The sequence below is a fragment of the Cucurbita pepo genome, chromosome LG02 (genome assembly GCF_002806865.2).
Source record: "Cucurbita pepo subsp. pepo cultivar mu-cu-16 chromosome LG02, ASM280686v2, whole genome shotgun sequence".
NCBI lineage: Eukaryota > Viridiplantae > Streptophyta > Magnoliopsida > Cucurbitales > Cucurbitaceae > Cucurbita > Cucurbita pepo.
This window is the reverse complement of record NC_036639.1, coordinates 8135341-8152505: the sequence shown is the minus strand read 5'-3', so window position 1 is coordinate 8152505 and position 17165 is coordinate 8135341.

Genomic DNA, 17165 nt, shown 5'->3' with positions numbered 1-17165 from the left:
TCTTGGTTAGAGGTTCTACTAGTCCCTTTCATCATTGTCGTCATCGTCGTCGTCGTCATCGCCGTCGTCGTCGTCGTCGTCGTCATCATCATCATCATCATAGACCTATAGCTAGTAGGTCCTCGAGGTGTGACCCCGACATCGGTTTCAACTCATAGTTCTTAAGTCTTATGTTGATGTTTGGTTGATTTGTCCATAGTGTATATTATTCCTAGTTCAGAGTTTGTTTCTAAATTACAGACTCTTCTTAGGCTATACCCTAAGTATACACAGTTCATGTAAGCTCACCTTAGAGTCAGGTGCGGAGGTCATAAGTTCTCTTTTCTTAGCTCTGTCTGGGCCATCAATTCTCATGGTTTGTTCTCGGGGTTCTAAGTTCTAAGGTATCTTGGTTAGAGGTTCTACTAGTCCCTTTCATCATCGTCATCGTCATCGTCATTATCATCATTATTATAGACCTATAGCTAGTAGGTCCTCGAGGTGTGACCCTGATATCGGTTTCAACTCATAGTTCTCATTATAAAGTTATGAACACTATTCTTAAATTCTCTAATAGGGGTTAGTTGACATCTCCCTAGTTGCCATAATATAAACATCATAAAGAATGTTGTGACCTTAGTCTAACTCATATCTACTTATGTTGTCCCTTCCGCTCATTCGAACAATATCATGATTAGAGAGTGGTGGGAGATCCCCTCACCGCACCCACAAAGTATTTATAAAGTTCTGACAAGGTTCATGCATTTTGAGGGCTCAATCTTAGTTCTACAACCTTTATAAAAATACTAGATAAGTTTATCAAAAGAAAATTAACTGAAAAAACCTCTAATAGTCCATACATGGCACAAATAAAGCATAATCATTTATAAAATGTTATTTGAATCTTCGATAAGAATCGAGTTCACAATTAGGGGTTAGTTGGTGAACTTCTAATTGTTCCCCTAAAACAACATAAAAATCTCATGCATGGACATATCATTCTAAGAAATATAACTAATTTGAATCTCATTGAAATTTTAAATATGTATTTTCGTTTAATGTCTAATATATTAATTTTAGCCGGAACACCTCAAATTAAATATTTTTCTCTAGTTATATGTCATATATCTAATCTATTAAATACAAATTAGATCACTTCAAATTATATATATTTTTCTCTATTTATATCTAATATATATATAACATATCAAATATAATAAATATTATTTGAAAATTTCAAATTTTCTCTCGACCAAATCGAAAATCCCAATGTTAAGTTGAATTACCAACGGTCTTTTGAGCGTTATTAGCTCCAATAATAATAAATTAATTAATCAATTTTCATTTTTAACCATGGGTCACTCCACTCTAGATTTACAGTTTGCACTTTCATGTATAATAGGATATATTAGGTCCATTGATATAATCGTTATAACCAAGTCGAACATTCACAAATTATTGGTAATTACAATTGGGTGAAAAGTCCATCTGAGACCTACAATTACATTTTTCACCTTAAGTACCATTTATTATCTAATAAATAATTTGTTTATGATTCAATAAAAAAAAAGTCACGCCTCGTGGGCTAGTAAGAAAGTGGGGCACATTGTTCAAGTCTCAAAATTTGCATTAAATGAAACTGCTCATCTACTTATTTTATATGAGAAAAAGTGAACTCTATCTCATGAAATTATATTCCTAGCTCCCTAATTGGTCAAGTACCTAAATTGGCAGGCATATTGAGTCTATAACGACCCTAGATTTCTAATAACCTAAGGTCGCTACCATCTTCATAACATCATCTCTTATGTGGAAATAAACATTGAAAACATCATCGTAAAACATTGTCATGGACTTACACGTTTTAAAAAGTCTTTAAAAGCAGCATACGAAATATTAAATAAAATAAATAAATATTAAAATTGAAAAACGCACTATACTAACCTATGGTGTGAGAAATTAAATACAACTATCTTATGCACATGTCATGGTCTTTATTTGCAATATCGTTATCAGTCGTACAGGGGTGCCTTGTCTTTATCTAAAATGGAAGTAACACGACTTGAGTATTTCAAGAAATACTCAGAAAGTGGCCCCACTATTGGGGTCATGAAATGCAAACACATCAACTCATTATTAGGGACCCATCGTTAAAACCATCATCGAGGAGGCCTCCAGTCTGGACAAAATTGAATGTGTAGTACTTTCTTACACACGACCCATACGTGCGAGCGTGAGTCCTTAGGCGGTCCGCACCCTCTCAATCCATCATAGTCGAACTAGTTGTCCATAGCCGGACTTTCGGAGGTTAGCAAACCCTCGAATACCATGTATGACATGATGATGATGATCATCATCATACTGTACGCGTCCGTACTTATCATTATAAATGGGAAGTAACTCGATGTATATGATATTGAGGATTATTAGGAGGGAGTCCCACATTGACTAATTTAGGGAATGATCCTGGGTTTATAAGTAAGGAATATATCTCCATTGATACGAGCTTATGCTCAAATTGGATAATATTATACCATTGTGTCGAACAAATGGTGTAGTTTGTTTGAGGGCTCTAAAGGAGTCGATCCTCGATTAAGGAGAGACTGTTCAAGAGCTTCATAGGCCTTAAGGGAGGCTCTACGGTGTACTTTTTTGAGGGGAGGATTGTTGAGAATGGTTGGGAGGGAGTCCCACCTTGGTTAATTTAAGGAATGATCATGGGTTTATAAGTAAAGTCCCACCTTGGTTAATTTAGGGAATGATCATGGGGTTATCATGGGTTTATAAGTAAAGTCCCACCTTGGTTAATTTAGGGAATGATCATGGGGTTATAAGTAAGGAATACATCCCCATCACGAAAGCCTAAGCTCAAATTAGACAATATCATACCATATTCACATATTACCCTGCATTGACCTTCATACCTTTATCATCATTACATCATCATATAACATAAACTTGAGTACGTTTGAATTCCGCAAAATCGGTGTACACGGGCGCATGGGTCGAGTAGGTTTCGGTCTGTGTCTGCTAAACCAAACTAAGGATTGGGTTGCAGATAGGTATTTTTTCGTCCGCCGTCAACTTCTCTGTGTATTTTTTACACTCTTAGATTACAATGACACGTTGACTAGCGTAGTGGAGTTGGGGTAGTTTTAAAGGAGAAGGCGGGAGATTATGCGTGGGCAATTTGGTTTGCCCTAGCAACAATTTTAGACGAGGGTTGATTGAAATTTTTTTATTCGACCGTTACAAAATCGGCTGTAAAAGCGATTCTTATTGATGCAAATCGAAATACAAGTCGTCACAGACGTGTTCATAACTCACTCAAAATTAAGATTGAATTGCATATGATAATCCTATGAAATATTAAATTAACATATTTATAAGGAGAGATTAAATATTTGGATGTCAAATCTTATACAAACTCATTGCATAGGATGCCCTACTCACAAGTTTCCACATGAACGATTTGGATCAAATCATTTGTAACAATCATAAAGTGCATCATATCGGATCGTATCAATAGTGTTATCAAGATAAGACACCCAACCTCATCTATATACTATACATTCTTAGGTTATTAGTTAAACATTATTCTCCTTTATGTCAACCACGTAATGTTCAAGTATACACTAATAACCTGTAACACTCCTAATTTTTTCTTGCCTAATTAGTGACATCACCATATGCATGCCTTAAATGAAATTGGTAGAAACTTAAAATAAAACATTTTAGAATAAAGTTATGGACTTATCCACTTAATTTAAATTAAGAAATTAGAAATAACCGTCTTTGAACATAAAATATAAAAAACCACCTATCAACTACTAAAATGAAAACCAATGCATACTACTATATCTTAACTTCCATGACCATTCCAACATTCATCGTCATCTTGTAGGGGCACTTTACAAACTTGGAAAATACAAGGGTAGCATGTAGCTGGAGTATTTTAAGAAATACTTAATAAATTACCCCATTATTGGGATTAGTAATGCACATACATACATATAATGATGGGACCCATCTTTTAAAATCGTAACATGACCTTGGACTCTTTCCAGTTTCAAGCACGATTGGATGTATGGTACTTTCCCACACACGACAAATACACGTGCACATGGACCCACTAGGCGGGCTTGTATACATACCATATGGGCCTGATTTGTTTGGGCATAACGCGCTAATGTGTCACCAGATGCCAAAAAAAAGGAAAGGCTCGCATGATATCACAACGAACATAAATATCGAAGGTACGCGGCAGTACTATCATAACATAATGAGGAAGTATCCTAATGCAGATGACACACATACATGCATGAGGCCCCCATGATTTACATTCATAACATAACATTAACATCATTTCCTTTCTTGTTTCATCCACGACAGATTTACAGTCATAACATAATATTAACATCATTTCCTTTCTACTTTCATCGATGATTGATTTACATTCATAAGATAACATTAACACCATTTCCTTTTTACTTCATCACCGACATAGTCATATATGCATCATGTATACATGACAGTCATCACATAATCTATCACATATCTTTACATGGCAAGAAATAACATGACTTAAATAGTATTTCATTTCATTCACAATATGACGTAATGGATATCACATACATACATATCATAGCATCATATGTCATAACATATAACACATACACATAACATAAATAATATGGTACATGCAGGGGCCACGAGGCATGCATCATCATACATCATTCAATTATCTAACTTCAACGGTAAGGTCACTTACTTGGTTGTCCTTGGCTCAAGTCCCTAACTATTTAATAGCTGCTTCGAAACTATGCTGCAACATTTAATTTCACCTATATCAATCCATATCACATACTTACGACGTATCAATAACTTAGTCTATCCAAACATAGTGATTAATTTCAATATAAATCCTAAAACTATCTAATGTTGAGTAAACAAGAGTCTTTTTGACCTCAATTTCCGTTAATAAATAAAAAATGGCTTCAGAAGGGTCGAAAATTGTAAGGCATAGCTCCTTATTACTAATAGTTAAAACAAGGAGAACTTAAAACATAATATACAATATATGTATATTACATCAAAGTACAGTATGAGTTCATTGGTAAGTAATTTAACCACAAACTAATAGTTAAAACAAAAAAATAAGGAATAAATACAAAATATTTAAAACAAAAGGGTTGAGACAACAGGTTAAGGCTTGTCTATCACACCTAATACGAGTCCGTTCTTGACCTCGACTAGCTCCTTATTACTTGAAAAACATGGAAAATATGGAGTGAGTACAAAGACTTAATATATAGCCTACTTGTAGGCTCTTAATAGTGTCCTTTGGTTTTATTCTTGATTTGTGAGTTTTATCCTGATCTATCATGAGAACCTTGGTCTTTGAATTCTAAGGCCTGAGATCTAAGGGCCTCAGTACATTGGTTCTGGGTTCTTTTCTTTTAGAGCTCAGATCTTGATCCATGTTTTAGTACTTCATTGTTGTCTTGTTCTTGGTCTATTATTCTTTTGTTTTCCAAGACACTACCTACGCTCAAGACTTCTTACGTTTCAATCAGTGTAGTCTCAAAACCTACATCTAAGCTTCTTACGTTCCAAGTGATATAGTCTGATCCCACGTCCAGTACTTCATGCGTTCCTTGCGATACAACCTAAATACTTATGCTCAAAGCTTCATGTTGGGTTTTATGTCCTAAAACTCATAGTTTGTAAACAAAAACATATTCTATTTTCAATAAATTCATTAGGTAGTTTGTCACGTTCAGAATATATTATTACTATATTTCTAAAAAACAATCCATAATTTTCCTAACAATTCTTCATCCCTTCTTGGTCATTATTAAGACTGTTGTCCTTGATCAATCCTCTTGATTTCTTTTCTTGTATTCATTGGGTCTTACATGGATGGCTTTTCTTCATTTTTTGGGTGTTCACTTGGGTCTTACATGGATGGCTTTTCTTTTCTTGATTTCTTTTCTTGCATTCATTGGGTCTAACATTGGATAAGAAAGGATAAGTAGGTAAACAAAGAAATGGTGCAAAACTATATTACCCTCGAGGATATCTAACTATGGTTCATGACCTAAAAGACCTCCAAATGCTATTAAATTATGTGGTAGACCTTATTATGTGATGTCTGAAGATGTGATGATGTTTGAAAGTTATTGGAACACGTTGATTAGCAAAACCAAGAATTAGAGATAAAATTATCAAAATGCCCCTAGGATTAATTTAAATTCAAGGTCTATATGTGCTCCAAATGACTTGCTACTTCTTTTAAGGCCTATTCGTAAGGACAAGGAGTTATGTTCAATGATTCAAGTTGATTAGAGCAAGCTTGGAGCCTAAAGCAAGTTAGGACCAAAGAAACACCTAAAGAAAACACCTCAAGATACAAAAGTCAAGACCCTTTTAGAATCCTCTAAAGAATTCATTATGAATGTATGAGCTTCTAGAACAACCCATGTTTCTTATTACAATGTATTCATATGTTTACGAATGCATGTTATAACTTATGCCTCAAGGAATTATGTGTTGGGTTTTATGTCCTAAAACTCATAGTTTGTAAACAAAAACATATTCTATTTTCAATAAAGTTATTATTGTTGTTTATTCAGTAAAGATTGTTATTGAATAAAGTGAAATTTACGATCATTAATCTGAATCCAATAAACTAAGAACACTCTGGCTATAGTATGATTACTTGAACTATATGTATAGACATAAGAGTGGATCAAGTTCAAGTATATAGTCAAAATGATCTATAGTATAAGGATAAGGCTGAGTACCTTGTTCTGGGGACACTATGGATGCGGCCCACTTTTGTATATGATATAAACAATGTGATCACTAAATTGTGCATGTGGAGACATGTGAGTGGGGGCGTCCTATGCAATGAGTATTGCATAAGATCGGACCATGAAGAAAACCACTCTCACTTTATAAAGTCGTTTACTGTTGAGACTGATTTTCTTTTCATTCGATAACCTAGGTAACTCGGTTTTAATCCTGAGCTAACCATGAACTCCTGTTTATTCGGAATTATCCTTAGATTTGCATGGGTGAGAGTGGCTCTAGTTCGCCGACTCAATAGGCCTCCCATTTCAGGGGTAAGACTGGGTGAATGGCTGGGGACGTGGGGTGCAAGACGGAATTCACTCCTACCCACTTTTAGGGATAGAAGAAAGGTAGTTCCCTTAAGCACTGACTCCAGGTCTTGAACAAGGGGCCCCACCCTCTCATTGGCCTGAGAGGGATTCGGTTTACTGGTTGGACCACAAACCAATTGTTCATTAGAGGATCAGTGAGACATAAGGAACAAGAAGTAACTTTAGGGGTAAAACGGTAAATTGACCCAGCTCTAGTTACGAACAACCTGTGAAGGATCGACTTACTAATCATGGTTATATCAAATGGACAGAAATATATCTATAGTGAGGGGAGTGCAACTACTAGGCTATAGTGGAGTGTCCTAGTAGTTAACGAATGTTGGTTAACCAGGTTAATGAGTTTAACCGGTTAATCTTGGATCGTTGGAGCCCATGATCTATAGGTCCATTAGGTCCCTCTGCTAGCTCATATCGGACTAAACCATAGAACAGTGTGACGAGTGAGTTCGAAGTGTTCGAATTCAAATTAGGGAATATGCGCTACATATATACGATATATTTAACCGCATTTTTGTTTTATTTACGAATTAAACAAAAAGAGAGAATCTGAGATATTTAAATAAGATTTAAATATCTTAATCAATTATGTGTCGGAATTGATTGGGATTGGCATTTGAATTAATATTAAATATTAATTAAATAGTTTAATTAATTATTTAATGTTACTTTAATTTGAAATTCATTATTCAAATTAATTATTGAATTAAAATGAAGAAAGTCAAAATGTTGACTTCATCTAATGGAAAAATCCATGTTAGTGGAATTTTGAGGTGTCAAAATTTGGTTTAACCAAACTTGCATGTTTGCCAAATAAACCCCACAAGTTTGAGTGGAATTTTGAGTGTCAAAATTTGGTTAACTCAAACATGCATGCTTGCCACATAATCCCAAACATTTGAGTGGAATTTTAAGTGTCAAAATTTGGTGATCTCAAATTTGCATGAACATGCAAACATCACTCTTTAAATAGAGTGATCATTGTACATGGAAGTTCTTCTTCTTCTTGGTGGAAAACCTTGAGAAAAACCTCTCACAAACATCTCTTCACACATATAAAATCCCTTCCAAGTTTAGTCACTCACCGGATTCCACAATCCCGTTCTAAGGCCGGAGGATAGTGGAGAAGACACTAGTGGTGGTTCGAAACCGGTTTGTGAGGAAAAAGGAGTTTGAACTACAAAAGGTTAGTATCTAAACTAATTAAGTTATGAACATGCTAGTTATATACTATAATTAATGTTCTTAAAGTGCCTAAGATCCAAATTGCTTCCGCATGTGTTATATTAACACCATCACTTCATACGTTTCAAGCAGCATGGTTTGAATATATACACTTAAGGTTTTATACATTTCAAGTAGCATAGTTTGAAAACCTACATCCAAGGTTTCTTACGTTCTAAACAATGTAGTACTAGTCATGAACATATTGTACCATGAGATGTCTAGGAGTTTGGGGACCTTGGTTCTTTATTCTAAGTGATACTTAGTATTCTTCTTATCTTAATAGATGTAGAGGGTGTATTATTGTTCTTGGTTCTTATTATATAATTCTTAGGGTTCTTAATTTCTTGTAGCACAAGTCATAACATGCATTTTAAGTTCCACATAACTTAAAATAATATGCACGAGTCATTCGTAGTGTATTCTTTAGATAATTCTAGAAAAGTCTAGGATCTTGGGTAAGAGTTACTTGAGGTATTTCCTTAAAGCGTTTCTTAGATCCTAACTTAGTTTAGTTTTAAACTTGAACTGATCAACTTAAAATCTTGAATATATCTTTATGTCCTTAGAAATGGGCATCATAAAGAGCCGTTAGTCATTTGGAGGATGTTTAGACCTACTTTAAAAGGTATTAGGGGCATTTTAGTCATTTTACCTACTAATCCTGGTTTAACCTCCGAAAATTTTCCAATAGCTTTCAAACTTTGAGGGGTTATAAAATAAGGCCTAAAAAGTTTCATAGCATTTGGATATTAGTTAGATCATGAATCGAGGATAAGTTAGGGCATTATGGTTATTTTACGCTGTTACTCGTGAAATTATATTCCCAACTCCCTAATTGGCCAAGTATCTAAATTGGTAGGCAAATTGAATTTGTAACGACTCTAAATTTCTACTCACCTAAAGTCGCTACCTTCTTTATAACGTCACCTGTTATGCAGAAATAAACATTGAAAACATGATCGTAAAACATTGTCGTGGACGTACATGTTTAAAAATGTCTTTAAAAGGACATACGAAATATTAAACAAAACAAAAAATATTAAAATTGAAAAACACACTATACTAACCTATGGTCTAAGAATTTAAATACAACTAACATGTACCGTGGTCTTTATTTGCGATGTTGTCATCAACATGGGTGTCTTGCTTTTACTTAAAATAGAAATAACAAATGGCTTGAGTAATTTTAGAAATACTCATTAAGTGACACCTATTGGGTCATGAAATGAAAACACATCAACTCATGATTAGAAACCTTTCGTTAAAACCATGATAGAGGTGGCCTCCAGTTTGGATAAAATTGGATGTGTAGTACTTCCCTACACATGACCCATACGTGCGAGCGTAAGTCCCCAGGCGGTTCACACCCCCTGGACCCATCATAGTCGAACTAGTTGTCCGTAGCCAGACATTCGGAGGTCAGCAAACCCTCGAATATCATGTAAGGCATGATGATGATCATCATCGTACTATAGGCGTCCGTACTCATCATCATAAATGGGGAAGTAACTCGATGTATATGACAACACAATATGTATTAGGTCCCTAAAGTTTTCATCTTAAATTGTTGTTATGACAAAATCTTATAAATCATTCACATATTAATCTAGATAACGTGCATGCATTGACCTTCATATGTTCATCATCATTAACATCCTTTAGGGTTGTGTGTTAGAAAAATCTTCTTCATAATGTTTAGTACATGCACATCAACTTAATATCGAATATCATCATATTAAGTTATATCATCATGTTATCATGCATCATCATCATGTCATCATATCATATCATCATTTCATCATATCACAAATCATTATAATCATATCATCGTATCATCATCATCACTATCATCATATAACATCATCACATCATCATGAAATATCATCATATCATCATATAACATCTTCACGTTATCATATAACATCATCACATCATCACATCATCATATTATATCATCACATCATCATATAACATAAATCATAAATGACATGTGCAAGGGCCACTAGACACATGTCGTCATACATGAGACAAGTCTTCCGATTGAGTTGATAGTAAAGCCACTTACTTGGTTGGCCTTAGTGGGCGTTCTCCCTAAAGTTGAGTACGTTTGAATTCCATCCCTTGAAATTGCTCTCAAGTATCATTAAGGTGTTTCCTGTTAGAACAATCGACTAATTTTCTTAATAATTCTAATTTCTTAACTCAATTTAACTTAAATTGAGAAATCATAACTTATACTAACCTCAAACAATGTCAACCTTAATTGCCTCAAATAATGTCGATTTCATCTCTGGAAGGTCTGAAACATAGAAATCGATGTGGAAATTTGTAATTTGAGCCGAATAAGTCATTTTCCAGTCGTTAGAGCGGTGCAAGTTGAGGTGAGCAGAGTCAAGCCGACTGAGCCAAAGGTGTCGGTGGTTGCAGACATGACACGTGGCAAGGGGAGGAGCTGATGCATGTGCAGGTCGCGTTATGGGTTAAGGCACGGACTTCGGGTCAGCTACACGGGCGCACAGGTTGCAAAACTAGATCGTGTGGGTGTCTGCTGTGTTTGGTTTGCGGGCCGCGACATAACGCTACTAGGTTGAATGGAAGGATGGGTCGTGGGTCAGTGGGCTACTGAGCTGCTGTAGTGGGGTTGCGCATGGGTCGAGTGGGCTTCGGTCTGTGTCTGCTAAACCGAACTAAGGATTGGGTTGCAGATAGGTATTTTTTTCGTCCGCCGTCAACTTCTCTGTGTATTTTTTACGCTCTTAGATTACAATGACACGTTGACTAGCGTAGTGGAGTTGGGGTAGTTTTAAAGGAGAAGGCGGCGGGAGATTATGTCGTGGGCAATTTGGTTTACCCTCACCGCCATTCAAAATGAGGGTTGATTGAACTATTTTCTTGGACGGTTACAAAATCGGCTACAAAAGTCATTCTTACTAATGGCATATCAAAAGACCCTATGTTTAAGATTACACTAATAATTGGTAAGGTGTCCCTAATTTTTCTTACATAATTAATGATATCACCCATGCATGCCTTAATAACATATGCACAAACTTAAAATAAAACATTTTCAAATAAAGTCATGGATTTATCTATTTTATTTAAATTAAGAAACTAAAAATAACATAGCCTTTAAATATGAAATATAAAAATACCACCTATCAACTACTAAAACGAAAACTAATGCATACTACTATCCTATCTTGATTTTCATGGTCATTCCAGTATTCACCGTCATCTGTGTAGGGGTGCTTTACAAATTTGAAAAATATAAGGGTAGCATGCAGTGTGAGCATTTTAAGAAATACTCAGTAAATTACTCAACTTGTTTGGTTAGTAATGCAAATACATACATATAATGATGAGATCTATCTTTTAAAACCGTAACATGACCTTTGACTCTTTTCAGTTTCAAGCAGGGTTAGACGTGTGGTACTTCTGCACACACGGCAAACACACGTGCACATAGACCCACTAGATGGGCTCGTATACATACCATATGAGTCTGATTTGGTTGGGCATAACGCGCTAATGTGTCACTAGATACCACAGAAAAGAAAAGACTCGCATGATATCGTGACGAACATAAATATCAAAGGTACGCGTCCGTACTAACATAACATAACAAGAAAGTATCCCAATGCACATGACACACATACATACATGAGGTCCCCATGATTTACATTCATAACATAACATTAACATTATTTCCTTTCTACTTCATCCATGACTTATTTACATTCATAACATAACATTAACATCATTTCCTTTCTACTTTCATCCATGACTAATTTACATTCATAACATAACATTAACATCATTTCCTTTCTACATTCATCTTCGACATAGTACATATATGCATCATGTATACATGACAGTTATCACATAACCCATCACATATGATCTTTACATTGCAAGAAATAACATGACTTACATAGTATTTCATTTCATTCACAACATGGCGTAATGGATATCACATGCATGCATATCATAGCATCATATGTCATAACATACAACACATACACATAACATAAATAATATGGTGCATGCAGGGGCCACGAGGCATGCATCATCATACATCATTCAATTATCTAACTCCAACAGTAAGATCACTTGATTGATGTTGGCCGAAGTCCCTAACTATTTAATAGCTGCTTCGAAACTATGCTGCAACATTTAACTTCACCTATTTCAATCTGTATCACATTCTTAGGATATATCAATAACTTAGTCTAGCCGAACATAGTGATTACTTCTAATATAAATCCTAAAACTATCTAAAGTTGAGTAAACAAGAGTCTTACTAACCTCAATTTCCCTTAATAAGATAAAAAATGGCTTTAGGAGGCTCGAAAATTGTAGGGCACGGATGATGCAACTTTGGCTGACTCGAGATGGTGTAAAAAGACACGTAAATTTTTTACAAAATAAAACAAGGAGAATTTAAAACATGATATACAATTTATTTATATTACATTAAAGTAGAGTTCACGCGTAAGTAGTTAAACCACAAACTAATAGTTAAAACAAAAAATAAAACAAATACAAAATATTTAAAACAAAAGGTTTGAGGACAGTGAGTGAGGCTGGTCTATGGCACCTAATCCAAAGCGTGTTCCTTCCTGACCTCGACTACTTCCTTATTTACTTGAAAAACATGAAAAACATGGAGTGAGTACAAAGACTTTGTACGTAGCCTATTTGTAGCTTAGTGTGCTAGGGTACCACACTTCTTTTTGTCTTATTCTAGTTCTTGTGGTAAGTACTTAGGCCCTTTAGTTTTATTCTGAGATCTAAGGGACTCAGTACTGGTTTTGGTTCTTGTCTTTAGAGCTCAGATCTTGATCCATGTTTTAGTCATTGATCGTTGTCTTGTTCTTAGTTACTATCTATGTTCTTGTTCTATCATTCCTTTATTCTCCAAGACACTACCTACGCTCAAGGCTTCTTAAGTTTCAATCAGTGTAGTCTAAAAACCTACCTCCAAGGCTTCTTACGTTCCAAGTGATGTAGTCTGATCTCACGTCCAGTGCTTCATGCATTCCCTGCGATACAACCTAGATACCTATGCTCAAAGCTTCATACATTTAAAGTAGCATAGTTTGAATACCTACGCTTAAGGCTTCATATATTCAAAATAGCATATTCTGAAAACCTACCTTCAAAGCTTCTTATGTTCCAAACGATGTGGTACGAGTCATGAACATGTGGTTGCATGAGAGGTCTATGAGTTTTTTGAGTTTTCTCTGTTTGGGGAGCTTGGTTCATTATTCTTGAGTGATACCTAGCATTCTTCTTATCTTGATAGATGTAAAGCTTGTGAGTTATTATTCTTGGTTCTTATTCTATAATTCTTAGGTTTTTAATTTCTGGTTGCTCAAATCATAACATCCATTCTTAAGTTCCACGTAACTTACAATAACATAACTTACCATAATATGCACGAATCATTCGTAATGTATTCTTTAGATAATTGGATAAAAGTTACTTGAGGTGTGTTTCCTAGGTTCTAATTTGATTTAATTGCACTGATCTTAAAATCTTGAATATATCTTTATGTTGTTAGAAATGGGTCTCATAAAAAGTCATTTAGATGTTTAGACGTTGAAATATCTTTAAAGGTCCTAAGGGCAATTTAGTCATTTTACCCACTACTTCTTGGTTTAACTTCTAAATGTGTTCCAATAACTTTCGAACTTTAGGACGTCATCACTCATTATAAAATAAGGCCTATTAAAAAGTTTCATAGCATTGGATGTTATTTAGATCATGAACCGAAGATAAGTTACCTTAAGGGCATTATGGTCACATTATTCTGTTACTCGGTTTAGCTACCCAACCTTGTTTAATTATTAACCAATTTCATATATATAATCTTAACATACCATAATATATCACAATTAAAATTTATTTCATGCACAGCAGAGTTCATTTAGCTGGTCATTTTAACTTACTTAAATCTCAAGCAAATCGATCCGTTCAGGATCTTAACTCTAGATTTTAAAGCAAAGCTATCTGCGAACAAATATTTTTTGGTCGCAAACATGATGTTATGATGTTCATCAATGGTTTACCAAAATTAAACACCGAATGCAAATGCTACCTTGAAAAATCTTTTAGTTTATAATAAAGTCAGATTCATTTGCTCTTTTTGATAGATTTTTGAAGATAGAAATTAACATCGTTCATAGATCGTCTGACAATCCATCAGTAGTTGATTTTGAGATAACATGGTATACATTCTCAAATGTTATCGATTTCATATCCGGTTAAATGTAACGTAAACAAAGATATTTGAATATTAAAGTAATCTTAGGTTCGTATCAAATAGATTTTGTCTTGGTTCGAATTTTTATTGTTATGCTTTGGACTTCAAGACGATATTAATTAATGATCACATAGAACTGTTTTCTTATGCCTAAATAGATTCAATTAATATTGTCTTGTAGTGATGTTCTTCCATCACGGCCCGTCCCCGCTCTTTGGGCTTTCAAATCAAAGCTTTTTTCTTTTTTTTAAAAAAAAAAATTTATTGCATGAGTGATTTCCAAAAATTTTGCAGTGAATTCAAATGCTGCCATGGAAAAATTTTGTATAATACATTCATATTCATTTGCTCTCCTCTCCAGGCCTTTGAAGATTAGAAAGTGATACTCATTGACAATTTATGAACTTCCATTTTGAGATAGCACGATGTACATCTCAAATTTTATCGATTTCATTGCTGGTTATGAGGAAGGTAATATAACAAAGATATTTGAATATCAAATTGGTTCATATCGAGTAGATTTGTCCCTGTTCCAAACTTTTGGATGATTACATTAATATTATTTTGGGTGAGTTTTTCTATCACACTGGTCCATGCCTTTGCTTTCAAATCNTTTTTTTTTTTTTTTTTTTTTTTTTTTTTTTTTTTTTTGCTTGCTTGCTTGCAAACATGTTTGTTTTTCAATTTATTTCTGAAAATTTGGCACCGAGGCAAATGCTATCATTAAAAAAATATTGTATAATAAAGTTATATTTATTTGCTATTTTTGAAAGGCTTTTGATTATAGAAACCAATATTTCGAGTGAATCAATGGACAATCCATCAACCCCGAATTGTGAGATAACATTGTGTATTAGATTGAATGGCGCAATGACCTAGAGTCACGACCTCATGTATTTATAAATGTGTATAATAAAGATTACATTCTAAAACATAGATTTGGTAACAAACCATGAAATCATAGATTTGGTAACAAACCATGAAATCTTAGACTTGCGCCTAAAATTGCTAAAAGAAGGAGCTGGCAATGACTTTGTCATGATATCGACGAGCTGATCCTTGGAAGAAATGAGTCGAACATCAAGCTGACGAGTCGATACTCGTTCATGAACGAAGTGATAATCAACCTCAACATGCTTCGTCCGTCGATGAAAGATTGGATTGGCGGACAGGTCCTTGGAAGAAATGAGTCGAACATCAAGCTGACGAGTCGATACTCATTCACGAACGAAGTGATAATCAACCTCAACATGCTTCGTCCGTCGATGAAAGATTGGATTGGCGGATAGGTAGGTGGCACCAATGTTGTCACATCACAAGCTAGGCGCTCGCGCTTGCGAGATCCCAAGCTCACGCAAGAGAACTTGGATCCAAATTAATTCGGCAGTGGCATCAGCAACCTCCTTGTATTCGGCCTCCGTACTAGAACGAGAAACTGTCGATTGTTTCCTCGAACTCCAAGAGATAAGATTGCCACCAAAGAAGATCACATAGCCTCCAGTGCTTCGACGATCATCAGGATTCCCAGCCCAATCAGCATCTGAAAAGGCACTCAACAAATCAGTGCTGGACTTTGTAAGACACAAACCCATATCAATAGTGTCATGTAGATAACGGAGAATTCGTTTGACTGCCGCCCAATGTATAGAAGTCGGAGAGGACATGAACTGACACACTCTGTTGACACAGAAGGATATATCAGGACGTGTCAGAGACAAATATTGGAGAGCACCAACGACACTTCGATAGCGAGTAGTATCCTCAGGTGAGAGCTTTTCACCACCATTCAATAACAACTTCTCACTGGGAAGCATAGGTGTGGGCACACCTTTGGAGGTGAGCATATTGGTTCTGGCTAATAAATCTCGAATGTATTTATGTTGTGTCAGAATAAGTCCACTAGAAGTATGGCGGACCTCAATCCCAAGAAAATAACTCAAAATACCAAGATCCTTGACGGCAAAATCATCCTGAAGCTGTGTAAGAAGTTTCTCAGTAGCCGTAGAAGATGAGCTGATGATAATAATATCATCAACGTAGATGAGGATATACATCTGAATGCCCGTTTTGTTAAAAATAAAAAGAGAGACATCAGCCTTTGAAGGTGTAAAATCCAGCTGTAATAGTTTGGAGCTAAGGCGAGAAAACCAGGCACGCGGAGCTTGTTTAAGGCCATAAAGCGACTTATCCAGCTTGCAGAGATAACCAGGGTGTTGAGAATCCACAAATCCAGGGGGCTGCTTCATATAAACATCTTCATTAAGAAGGCCATGAAGAAAAGCATTTTGAATATCAATCTGCCGAATAGCCCAACCACGAGAAATAGCAAGAGATAATAAGAGCCGAATGGTAGTGGGCTTAACAACTGGACTAAAGGTATCATCATAATCAACGCCATACTGCTGTTTAAAACCTTTAGCAACCAGGCGTGCTTTGTAGCGATCAATAGAGCCATCTGGCTTTTGCTTGAGTTTGAAAACCCATTTGCAATCAATAACGTTAAGACCAGC